The 12,869-nt window shown below is 34.5% G+C and overlaps 1 protein-coding gene across 1 annotated transcript in view; it reads right to left on the bottom strand.

Moving 5' to 3' along the window:
- SEMA3A (semaphorin 3A) overlaps positions 1–10,770 on the bottom strand; it is a 323,208-nt gene extending 312,438 nt beyond the window's left edge. The window contains exon 1 of the mRNA XM_037066142.1: positions 10,696–10,770. The gene's annotated coding sequence lies outside the window, so the exon portion shown is untranslated. The remainder of the gene's footprint in view (positions 1–10,695) is intronic.
- Between the last annotated feature and the right edge of the window lie 2,099 nt (positions 10,771–12,869).

The raw sequence follows: 12,869 nt of genomic DNA, 5'->3' as shown, positions 1-12,869 counted from the left end.
CCCGCCCCCAAATCCATAGAGCCAGCAATCTGGTGCCATGTCTGAGACTCCATCAACCTGGCTAACACAGCTTGACCTGCCTTGGAAATGCCCAGAGACTCTGCCCCACCCAACTTATGGACCCACTCAGGCTGCCTTTCCATATAAATGGTTGGTCTTGGCTCATGCTGCGAAACTTCCTAAATCCTATCAAACAAGCAACAGCTGGCCTCAGTAAGCCCCAGACCCAGCATTGGCAGCAGCCAGCCTAGAATCACAGCTTGACTTCACCTGGAAATCTCCAAGCACAAGTAGCAGCCATCTCAAATTGCTTTATAGCTCAGGCAGGGTGGCCCAGTGAAATTACAGCTGGGGGCTGATGTTGTCCTGAACCACTGGGAAAACCCAGGGCCAGCCCACCCAGTGGACAGCTACAGACTACATCAGAGCACCACCACCCTGCCCTTGAACGGTTGATCTTCCATGGAGGTTGGTGGTAAGAGATCGCAGCTAATCCTTGCAGTTGACCGGACTGGGTAAATCCCTCCCATTAACCTCACAGCATCAAGGTTCAACTACAAGAGGAGGGTGTACTCAGCCCACACAAAGGGTGCACCTTGAGTACCCAGCTTGGTGATAGGGGAGGCTGTGCCACTGGACCCTGTAGGATGCCTACTACATTAGGCCACGCTACCAAGACACAGAGCCATAGCAGCTCCATCGAATACATAGAAACAAATACAAGGAGGCTGACAAAATAAGGAGACCAAGAAACGTAGCCCAAATGAAAGAACAGATCAAAACTCCAGAAAAAGAGCTAAATGAAATGGAGATAAGCAACCTATCAAATGTAGAGGTCAAAACACTGGTTACAAGGTTGCTCCCGGAACTTAGTGAGGACCTCAGGAGCATAAAAGAGATCCAGTCAGAAACAAAGGATACACTAATTGAAATGAAGAACAATTTACAGGGAAACAACAGTAGAATGGATGAAGCTGAAAATTGAAGCAATGAATTGAAAACCAAAGAAAAGAAAACAACCAATCAGGACAATAAGAAAAAAGAATGCAGAAGAAAAACAAACAAACAAACAAACAAAACAAGCATAGTATAAGCAGCCTCTGAAACAACTTCAAGAGGTTCAACATCCTAATCATAGGGGTGCCAGAAGGAAGAGAAAGAGCAAATAGTTGAGAATCTATTTGAAACAATAACGAAAGAAAACTTCCCTAATTTGCTGAAGGAAATAGACATCCAAGTCCAGCAAGCACAGAGAGTCTCAATCAAGATGAGTGCAAAGAGGCCCACCAAGAAACATCATAATAAAAATTCTAAAGGTTAAAGATAAAGAGAGAATCTTAAAAGCAACAGGAGAAAAGAAGTTAGTTACCTACAGGGGAATTCCCATAAGACTGTCAGCTAATTTCTCAAAAGAAACTTTGCAGACTAGAAGGGATTGGCAAGAAATATTCAAAGTCACGAAGAGCGGGGAGCTACATACAAGATTGTTCTAACCAGCAAAGCTATCATTTAGAATCGAAGGGCAGATAATGAGCTTCCCAGACAAGAAAAATACTAGTTCATCATCACCAAACTATTAATATATGAAATGTTAAAGGGACTTTAAGAAAAAAAAGATCAAAACTATGAACAATAAAATGGCAAAAAATACATATCTATTAACAATTGAATCTAAAAAACAAACTAGGCAAATGAGAAGAAAAAAGACAGAATCATGGACACAGATTTCATTTTGATGGTTATCAGATGGGAGAGGGGTGGGAGGGAATGGGTGAAGATCTAAGGGCGTTAAGAAGTACAAATAGGTAGTTACAGAATAGTCATGGGGATGTGAAGTGCAGGATAGGAAATGGAGTAGCCAAAGAACTTATAGGCATGACACATGGACATGAACAATGGTGCAGGAATTGCCTGAGGGCTTGGGGGATGTTGGGTGGCAGGGGACAAAGAGGGGGAAATCAGGACAATTTTAATAGCATAATCAATAAAATATAATTTAAAAAACACAGCTGAGTTGGTAATCTTACAGTTTGATTTCAACACTTAGTATAAATACAAAAAAATCAAGACACTGTGTTCTGGCAAAAGGGTAGATAGACACATAGTCCAATGGAACATTTATAGACAAGAGCTTGGGTTGATTTTTGACACAAGTTCCTAAGGTAAGTCAATGAGGAAATGAATGTCTTTTCAATAAATGATTCTAGACAGACACTGGAAATGAAAATAATGAGTAATCTCAACACTTACCTCAAACCACATGCAAACATTTACTTAAAATGGATCATATTCTTTTAAAACTTAAAACAATAAAGCTATTACAAAATTATTGGACAAAAAATTTAACATTGGAGTAAGCAAATATTTCATAGTACAAAGTAGTAGAAAATATAAATGAAGAAATAAATGACATAATGTCCTTTGTCAGTGTAAAATTTTGCTAAAATGAACTTCAGAAAATGAAAAAGAAAGCAATTAAATGGAAGAAAATATCCACACACCATGTATGTCTATCAAAGGGCTTGTATCCTGAATATATAAAGTACACTTAAAACTAAAAAATAATAAGAAAAATTTAGCCCTGGCTGGTGTAGCTCAGTGGATTGGGCATGGGCCTGTGAACCAGACAATCGCGGTTCAATTCCCAGTCAGGGCACATTCCTGGGTTGCAGTCCGGTTCCCAGCAGGGGCCAGTTCCCAGCAGGGGATGCACAAGAAGCAACCATACATTGATGTTTCTCTTCCTCTCTCCTTCCCTTCCCCTCTAAAGATAAATAAATAAAATATTTAAAAAAATAGAAAAATTCAATTAAAAATTGGACAACATATTTCAATAGATACTTTAGAAAACATATAAAGATGCAAAAACACAAATTAAGGGATGCTCATTAGGCATCAGACAAGTGCAAAATAAAGCCTAATTAAAATGTCATCACATAATACATTAAAATTGGTAAAATGAAGAAAGACTGACAATGGGAAATTCTGCAAGGATGCAGAGTAGAGATCAGCAAACCTTTCTGTAACTGGCCAGGTAGTAATTAAGCATTTTAAGATTTGAGTGCAGGGTGGAAGGGAAAGAAGTGTGTGTGTGTGTGGGGGGATGGGACAACTGTAATGGCATAATCAATAAAATATATTTTAAAAAAAGATTTGAGTGCATAATGACCTTGGTGACAATTACATAATTCAACTTTTGTAGCATAAAAGAAGCTAATTCATAAAGAAATAAGTGTGTTGTTTTCAGTACAACATTTTAAAGAAGTAAAGAGAGCTGAATTTGGCTTAAGAGCTATAGTGTGCTGACCCCTGATGCACAGGGATCCACTGTAGAAAACTGACATCTTTTAACAAGTTAAACCTGTGCCTACCAAACAATCCTGATGTCTCAACCCCACAGGTTTTTCCAAGAGAAATAAAATCACATGTCCACATGAAGATTTGTACACAAATGCTCATAGTAAATTAGTTCGCAAAAGCCAAAAGATGAAAACTACTAAATGTCCATCAACAAGAGAATGAATAAATAAATGTAGTATATATATTCAATAAAATATTATTTAGAAATAAAAAGAAATGAACTGCTGAGAAATACAAGTGTATAAATAAATCATTACGCTATGTAAAAATTATGCATAGTTGTATGATTTTATTTAAATATATAGTTATATAATTCCATTTATATAAAAATGTGAACCAAATGCACAGCATGAACAAAGTAAAATGTCATAGGAATCTTGTTGGGTTAATGGAAATTTTGTTTATCTTACTTATGGTAGTGCTATCCTGGGTACACACTACTACGAAGACTCACAGAATTGACCCTTTTAAAATAGGTGGAGTTTATCTTACCTAAATTATTTTCAGTTAAGTTAGAAATAAAAAAAATAAATATAGAAAGAGGCTTCACCCAAAGAAACAGGACACATCTCAATGAGTTTGATAAAGACCAAAGTTCTATGCAGTACTTTGCTTTTTCTATATATGTACCAACAGATATTTAGCCAGTCATAAAATGTCATTCCCCAAACAGGGTTGTTTCTGGAGGTAGTACACTATGTATGTACTCCTCTTACTTAATCTTTCTTGCTCTTTTATGCACTGACAGTCATTGTGTTTGTGTGTGTGAATGTGTATGTGAAAGAAGAGGATGTCACCTCTTTCTTTTCCTGCACAAATATAAATTGCACTTGAAGACAATAATGTTAAATAATGAGAACAGTAAACAGATAAGTCTAAAATATATGATAGAAACATCATACCTTGGGAACAAAATATAATATATAAAGGAGTGTTTTGGAAGTAAGATCTATGATCTAATAGAAAGAATGTTAGAGTTTGGGGTTTGGGTTCTTGGTCTCTGTAACTTCTACTAAGTTTATATTGTTCTTAATTTCCTATGTCAACAATGAGATGACCTCTTAAATTCCTTCTGGCTCAGAAATTCTGTGGACCTAAAAACATTTAGCCCACACTATAAAAGATAGAGTAAAAATAAAGAACTATTTGGGAAAATAGGAGATTATTAGCCAGTAAAATAAGTAAATGATTCAATCTGAATCTGTGGTAGGATCTGTGCAAACTTGCAGACAATGAAGTTTTTCAGAGGTAAATAGCATCCCTCTCCTACAGGCACTATTTTGATCCCACCCTCACTGGGTGCAGAATAGGTTAGGCAGATGCTGGGCTCTCCAGAAGCAAAGCCACATCTCCCAAACACTTCTTCTGACCCTGTGGACACTAATATCTAACCCAAGGCCATTAGGTGAGAGCTTGTTGGTTGCTCAAGTCACCGACATTTCTTGTTACTGAAGCTGAATGAGAGCTCCATTCCAGAATGATTTTCTAGGCAAACTTGAAATATCTACCTTTCTCTCTTTCTTAAAAAATATCTAGAACATTCTCTGATAAGGAAAAGATATTCAAATTCCTCGAACAATCTTAGATGTGATTACAAAGCAGATTAAAATACTAATAGGCAATAAGCTCAAAGAACCTATTTCAAATCAAAATTGAATAACATCTAAATTAAGGGAGCATATTGAGTCAAAAAGAGTTTTATTTTTAAGAAAGATTTTATCTCTTAAAAACTAACATATTTTAGAAAAATTTAAATGTTTTTGTTTTAACTCAACTCACAATCAGCATATCTAAATAAAAATGTTCTTATTCTTTCTTTTAGTCACTCATTTAATAAATATTGTCTGTCCCTTACACTAGGAGGTGGAGGAAGGCATAAAGAAGAAAAAATGTTTTTACCTTAAAAGCTTACAATGCATAATAGAACAAAAAAGACTTAACCATGAAAAAGTACAAAAATGTAAAAAGACTAATGGACATAGACAACAGGGCAGTGACTGCTGTGGGGGAGAGGAGTATAAGGGAATTAAACTGTGATGGGAAAAACACAATAAACATTCATATTTCTTTAAAAGTCAAAAAAAGCATAACACTTTGAAAATTATATAAATAAAAAACAGTTTGACAGTTATTTAAAAAAGAAAATATTTTGTATATTTCAAAATTCAATTTTAAAAAACACAATGTTTCAAAAGAATAAACAAGGTATTATTAATCAGAATGTGTAAATGATGAAGTTAAATAAAGCAAAGCAATTTCCCCAAGTTTACATAGAGATTCGGCTTGGAAATACAGAGAGATGTGTGTCAAGGATGTAGTATCATTCTAGTATATGAAACCACTTCCTTATAAAACAGACCAAAGTTATTCAATGTTTATATAAGAATGAACCTCAAATGGAATAACAAACTATATGTACTACTCTTGATCTTAGTATTCTGATTTGTATTTTCTTCTTTCTTCTCATCCATATATTTTCAATTTTTCTTTTCCGTTAATGTGAAATTTTATCTCACCTTCTCTTCCAAGATCAGTACATCTTTTTCTTAACTATGGCTTCCTTTAATTTCCTTCTTTTTAAAAAATAAACTCTTGATGTCTTTATCATGATGTCTCTAATATGGTATTGGTTATACATTTAATATAGAATTTGTTTAGAATCAAACATATGTAGACCCATGTCAATGGAAGAGTCAGTAAGTGCAGAACTATTCTCCAACTCAGCACAGAAAATAATGCATCAGTTCTTGCTATATTGGTGTTCCATAAGGAAATAAGCCAATAAATAATAAGATTAGCAGGGCAAGCAAAATATATTGTTTGTCAACTATGTAAATATTTATTGATATTAAATATGTCATCATATATTTGACATGGCCACAATTCTTTAGCAGATTATTTTTGTTTAAAAGGAGGAAAAATTAAGGGGTAAAGTAACCTGTTACTGAAATGAACACTGGTGTGTAACAGGTAGGTCTCTAGCCTCTTAATTTGGAATGGCCAGATCACATTTTCAACAAACTGACATTTATCTACTTTTGTTTGTATTTGTATCATTAAATGCCTAAATCATAAGTTAAATTCTGCAAATAGTTCTAGTGAATGCAATACTGGGAGTAAATTTTATGGATTTTAGTGGAATTTGCTTTTCTCACTTTTATAAACATTTACTAATTTTTTAGGATTCACTATCCCATTTCTATTCAATGTGTTCATTGTTAATTGTGTTCAATAATTTAAGATTCATCCAAATAGACTGTTGATTAATTTATCTAAATTAATTTTGAAAAACTAGCTTGCTCTCTAAGTATACATTAAAACCAATTATGACAATGCCTTTAAAAAATAAGTCTATATATGACTTTGGCCATCATAAATTTCATTTATTTTTTTAAAGGTTGATTTTTTAAAAATATTAAATTTATTTATTTTTAGACAGAGGGGAATTAAGAGAGAAGGGCAGGGAGAGAAACATTAATGTGTGGTTGCCTCTCCCACAACCTAGGCATGTGCCCTGACTGGTAATTGAACCAGTGACTTTTTGTTTCATAGGCTGGTGCTCAATCCACTGAGCCACACAAGCCGGGGCTGGCCTTCATAAATTTTAAACAATCTTGAATTAGTATCTAGGAAATTTATTTGGTGACCCTTGCCTTCTTTATTGATGTCCTATGAGGAAATTGTAATTGGAAAATCAGGAGGTTCTTATTTGCTTAAAAAAAACCCACATTTTTAGTATTTGTGGGCATAATATACTAATGAAAAATAGCAACCAAGATATTATGGACATTTTAATGATGTTAATTCTTCCAATCCATGAACACAGTTTATGCTTCCATTTATTTGTATCTTCCTTAGTTTCTTTTCTCAGTGTTCTATAGTTTTCCAAGCACAGGTTTTTTACCTCCTTGGTAAAATTTATTACTAGGTATTTTATTTTTCTTATTGCTATAGTAAATGAGATTTTTCCTTGTTTTTTCTTTCTGATATTCCATTGATGGTGTACAAAATACCATCAATTTCTGAATACTGACTTTGTATCCCACTATTTTGCCAAATTCACTGATTACTTTGAGTAGTTTTTTTGGTGGAGACTATAGGGTTTTCCATGTACACTATCATGTTGTCTGCTAATAATGACAGTTTTACTTCGTCCTTTCCAATTTGGATGCCTTTTATTTATTTTTCTTGTCTGATTGCTGTGGCTAGAACTTCTAGTACTGTGTTGAATAAGAGTAGCAAAACTGGACACCTTTGTCCAGTTTATTATTATAGTACAGCCCAGTAGTAAACTGGACACCTTTGTCCAGTTTACCCTGTAGTACAGTCCACTGCATTACAAGGCCACTGTAATCAAAATAGTCTGGACCTGACATAAGAACAGGCACAAAGATCAATGGAACAGAATAGAGAACCCAGAAATAAACCCAAGTCTCTATGGTCAATTAATATTTGACAAAGCAAGGCATGAGCATACAATGGATTAAAGATAGCCTCTTCAACATATGGCATTGGAAAAGCTGGACTGGTACATGCAAAAAAATGAAACTAGACAACCAACTTACACCATACACCAGAATAAAATCAAAATTGATATAAGACTTAAATGTAAGTTGTTTTGACTTGTGTGGCTCAGTGGATTGAGCATTGGCCTGTGAACCAAAGGGCCGCCTGTTCTATTCCCAGTCAAGGCACATGCCTGGGTTACAGATGGGGTCTCCAGATTGGGGTATGTGAAAGGGAACCACATATTGATGTTTCTCTCTCTCTCTCTTTCTCCCTCCCTTCTCCTACCTATACAAATAAATAAATAAAATATTTAAAATTATGTAAATTGTGACACTGTAAAAGTCCTAGAAGAAAACATAGGTAGGAAAATGTCAGCTATCCCGTGCAGCAATATTTTTGCTGACATATCTCCCACAGCAAGGGAAATGAAGGAAAAAATAAACAAATGGGACCACATCTAACTGAGAGACTTCTACACAGTTAAAGAAACCATAATCAAAATGAAAAGGGATCTGACTCTGTGGGGGAAAATATTTGCCAGTGATACATCAGACAAGGGTGTGATCTCCAAAATATATAAGAACTCATATGACTCAATACCAGGAAAATAAATAATCCAATTTAAAACATGGGTAAAGGATCTGCATAGACAGTTCTCCAAGGACATACAGAGGGCCTAGAAATATATGAAAAGATGTTCAACATCACTAGCCATCAGAGAAATGCAAATTAAAACCACAATCAAATATCATCTTGCACCTGTTAGAATGGCTATTATTATTAAATCCACAAAAAACAAGTGCTGGCGAGGATGTGGAGAAAAGGAAACCGTATTGTTGGAGGGAATGTAGAGTGGTACAGCCACTTTGGGAAACAGTATGGAAGTTTCTTAAAAAAATAAAAGTGAAACTGCCTTTTGACCCAGCATTTCTGCTGCTGGAGATATACCCTAAAAATTCTAAAATACCAGTTCAGAAGAACCTATGCACCCCAATGTTCATAGCAGTGTTATTTACAATAGCCAAGTGCTGGAATAGCCTAAGTGTCCATCAGTAAATGAGGGTAACAAAAAACTGTGGTATATTTACACAATGGAACACTACACAGTGGAAAGAAGAAGGAACTCCTACCCTTTCCAACACCACGGGAGGAACTGGAGTATACTTTGCTAAGTGAAATAAGCTGGTCAGTGAAAGACAAATATCATATGATCTCACCAATAACAGGAATCTAAGGAATAACATAATCTAATGAACAAAATAGAATCGTAGGAATGGAACATGGAACAGACTGAAAGTGACCAGAGGACAGGGGTGGGGGAATAATGGTGGAAATAAGGGGAAGGGACTAGATAAAAAACATGTATGAATGACCCATGGACCTGGAGAACAGTGTGGAAATTGACTGTGGGAGTGGGGAGTGGGATGGGAGGTGGGGGAAATAGGGGTACAAATTGTGTCAACTGTAATAAAATAATAATAAAAATATATAATAAGAAAATAGCATCCAGGAAATGAGTGTTCTGGAAGGTAAAAAATTAATCTACCACTATAATGAACACATCTACATGTATATGATATGTGTGATACATTATGTATATGTATATATTAGAGAACTGGCTATACAAAAGTCATATTTTGAAGTCTCTATTGCTCTATGAATACTAAAGATGTAAGATACATAAATTAAAAATTTTAAAGTCCCTATAAAAATTAAAAATCTTTTTTGACTCAATATTAACTTTAACAGTTCCAAATGTACATGCCAAATCAGTGAATTTTCACCTAATTTAATAAATATCCTGCATGTATAATGCTTTCATGTAATAATTATGATATAATTTTCATTAAAAATCATTTTCTCTTGATACTAAATATGAAAAATAGATAAAATGAATTTGTTAACCTTAAATAGGACTAATTATCTAATTAAATCAAAAGGACCTAACAACATTGGGAACTCTTTGGTTTTATTGAAATAAAAAATTAAAAGTTGATAAAATATTTTATTCCACTCAAACACCCATAAAAGGAAAATAAAATTCAATTGTTTTTCTCTTATCAGTCCCTTAGACTTCTCTTAGATCTTTAAGTATATGTTTAATTCCTTTGTTCATTCCTCTGATAGCAATTTTTTCTAATAGTAATATATTTACATATATAACAGTAGAATGGAAGGTTTAATGTTGCTAAATTTTCTTCCTACTTCTTATAATGAAATGAATCTTGTGCAACAATTGTAGTTAAAGGGGGTTAAAAATAATGCATATGCATTTAGATTTCCTAACTGCATTTTACTTTCAGGGTTATATTTCAGTCTTACATCTTAAGTCAAAATTATGATAGCATAATATATTAAAAAACCGACTCCTCCCTCTGTGCTTGGCACTCCAGCCTTTGAATGGATTCTAGCTGATAGTAACCATATGTGCTCCAGGAACTGTAGAAGGGACGGGCCAGCCAAACGATCTTTCTGGATGGCAATCTGCCCACTCATCAACTACCTCTGTTCTGCTGCTCCTGGGGAATAAGGCAAAACCAGTCTCATTACTATGTGTGAGGATTTTTTTAAAAAAAATAGTAAGAATCCCGATCTTGACATTTTGAAGTGGTAATGTGGCTTCTCTACATAGTTCATTTTTTAATCTGGGAGCCCTACCCCTTTTCAAATCATCCCACAAAACAGAAGTCTATAGAAGTAAAAACAGAAAAAGCCCTTAATTTTTAACATTTGTCTTCTAAATTATATGCCAAAAATGTACTAGCAAAGCAAAATGTCCACCAAAACTTATTAACATGAAAATGGGCATATTTTTAAATTTCTTACCTCCTTCCAGGAAAAATTCTTAATTTCCGAGATACATTTGTTCAGCCCAACTGATTAAGTAATCTGGGCACTTCAAGTACCCTATAAAAATAAACAAGTTCCTTCTTAAAATTGAATGTAAATTAAACAATTGGCAATCAATTAACAGGTGCACCATTATGTTAAATTTCTTCAAATAGTGCCATTACCTTGCATAGAAAATGTAGTGTAGGAAGCATACGGTATCATGAGAGGCAGATACTGAATTTAACCAACACTGCTCCTGCTCCTTCAAACAAATTAAAATTTGTAATCACTAATGTGATTTAAGGTACTTTGAAATAATTCATTATTTAGGTTCTGTCTCTGCTGAAGAATGACTGATATAACTGATTTGAGAATTAGTTGAAACACGAATACCCTCTATTGCATTGTCCGTAATGCTATGATATCATTAACCTTGTTCACTACTGAGGATGAAATGTGCACATTGACAACCCAGCTAAGCAGTGATTTCATGGCACTGCTAGCATTTAACCAGATTTCACTGGAAAATAAATAATAATTCAATAACAGAACCTTCTGAAATATAAAATTAAAAACATGCTTTAAATATTTTTACTAAAACATTGTAGATGCTTTGTAACATTAGCCATATACACACACTACTTCATATTGAATACAAACAATTTAGAAAACAAAGTAAGAACAATTCAAATCTGGGCCAAATACTTAATATTACCTTATTTGGGAAAAATATAATTTGGTGAAAACAAAAATGTATTTAATGGACATTCATGAGCTAAGCATTAACCTTGTTAAGTAATAAGAATCTTTTTTAAGTCAATAAAAACCATAGTAATACAGATTCTAAAGGAGGATTTTTTCATATTTATTTCCAATCTTATTTTTACTGTACATTTTTGAGAAATATAGACTAATATATGTTGCAGTATTTTTGAGAAGTATAGAATCTATCATATATTTATATAATATATTTTTATTGGATCTCTTACTATTAATAGAATTATAGATAATTTTAAAAGTGACATATGCTAAATTAGAGGTAAATAGACAAATAATCTATTACTCCAGGAATACATGCAAATATTGAAACTTAAATGACAATGTCATGTTCAATATTCCTTGAATGCATATATCACAAGGTGATGAAATTGTTTCACAGCAGTAATAAGGTGGAAAACAAGACCTTTGGATTTGAGGAATCAAGTAATTCAGATACTAGTGTTTTTGAAGTTTCATCCATGTGGGGTATTGGAATTTTTATATTTTATGATGAGAATGGTGTTGGACAAAGTGACAATGGGCTAAGACTAGTATCTTAATGGAAGAGGTGAATTGGCCAGAGGTTGGTTGAAGACTTCTATAAAGAATAGTGGGTAGATGCCATGAGATCCCAGCAAGGAGGTTGTAGGAAGGAGGGAGACTGCTTTGGAAGAGATATTGAAGAACAAAGAGAGTATTATCCCATGTCCAATCTCAGTCATTTAAGTGGTGTGGTATGGAAACAGCTATCTCTTGAAAGCTAGCATGAGAATCAGAGTCAACAAAGAAAAACTGGGTGTTATTTAGAGAGCAGATAAGAGGAAAATATATAAAGTGGTTGGACATGGAGCTTTGCTGGTGAGTTCCAGAAAACATGGTGAAAGGGTATCCGGAGTCAGAGAGGATTAGAGGATGAGGTTTAGAGATGAGAATCAAGAATAACTTGGAAATTCTGAGTTCTTTTTGGTCATTGACATAAAATGAAGAAGTAAGCTTGATGAGTCCAATCTTAATTTGTCCTGAGGGCATGGTGTGTGAAGTCTTGTCAGGAGTGTCTTGGGATTTAGGATGTCCACTTGACTCTTGATGATAGTGCTCTCTAACCCAGCAAAGCATTTGTGAATTCCTGACATCTGATGGACATCTTGAAATAAACACAGGGGCTCTTCCCCTTGACCTCCATCAGTGGTGGCCTGAAAATGAGGAATGGCACTTTGTGTGGGCTTCCTTTGGACTTACACAGAAGGCAACCTATGACCAATCTAGGGGTCAGCTTACACCAAGTGCATAGCCAAAATGCTCATGGTTGCCTCAATCTTACCATTTTTCTGAATCTTCTACACATATAGATCTAAAGGTCTTCAAGGGGTCATCACTATATTTCAGCATTTTGATTTCTTGACTTCCAC

The sequence above is a fragment of the Sturnira hondurensis genome, unplaced genomic scaffold (assembly GCF_014824575.4).
Source record: "Sturnira hondurensis isolate 20B ecotype Veracruz unplaced genomic scaffold, ASM1482457v3 Scaffold0016462, whole genome shotgun sequence".
NCBI classification, from domain to species: domain Eukaryota; kingdom Metazoa; phylum Chordata; class Mammalia; order Chiroptera; family Phyllostomidae; genus Sturnira; species Sturnira hondurensis.
This window is presented reverse-complemented; position numbering and strand designations above follow the sequence as displayed.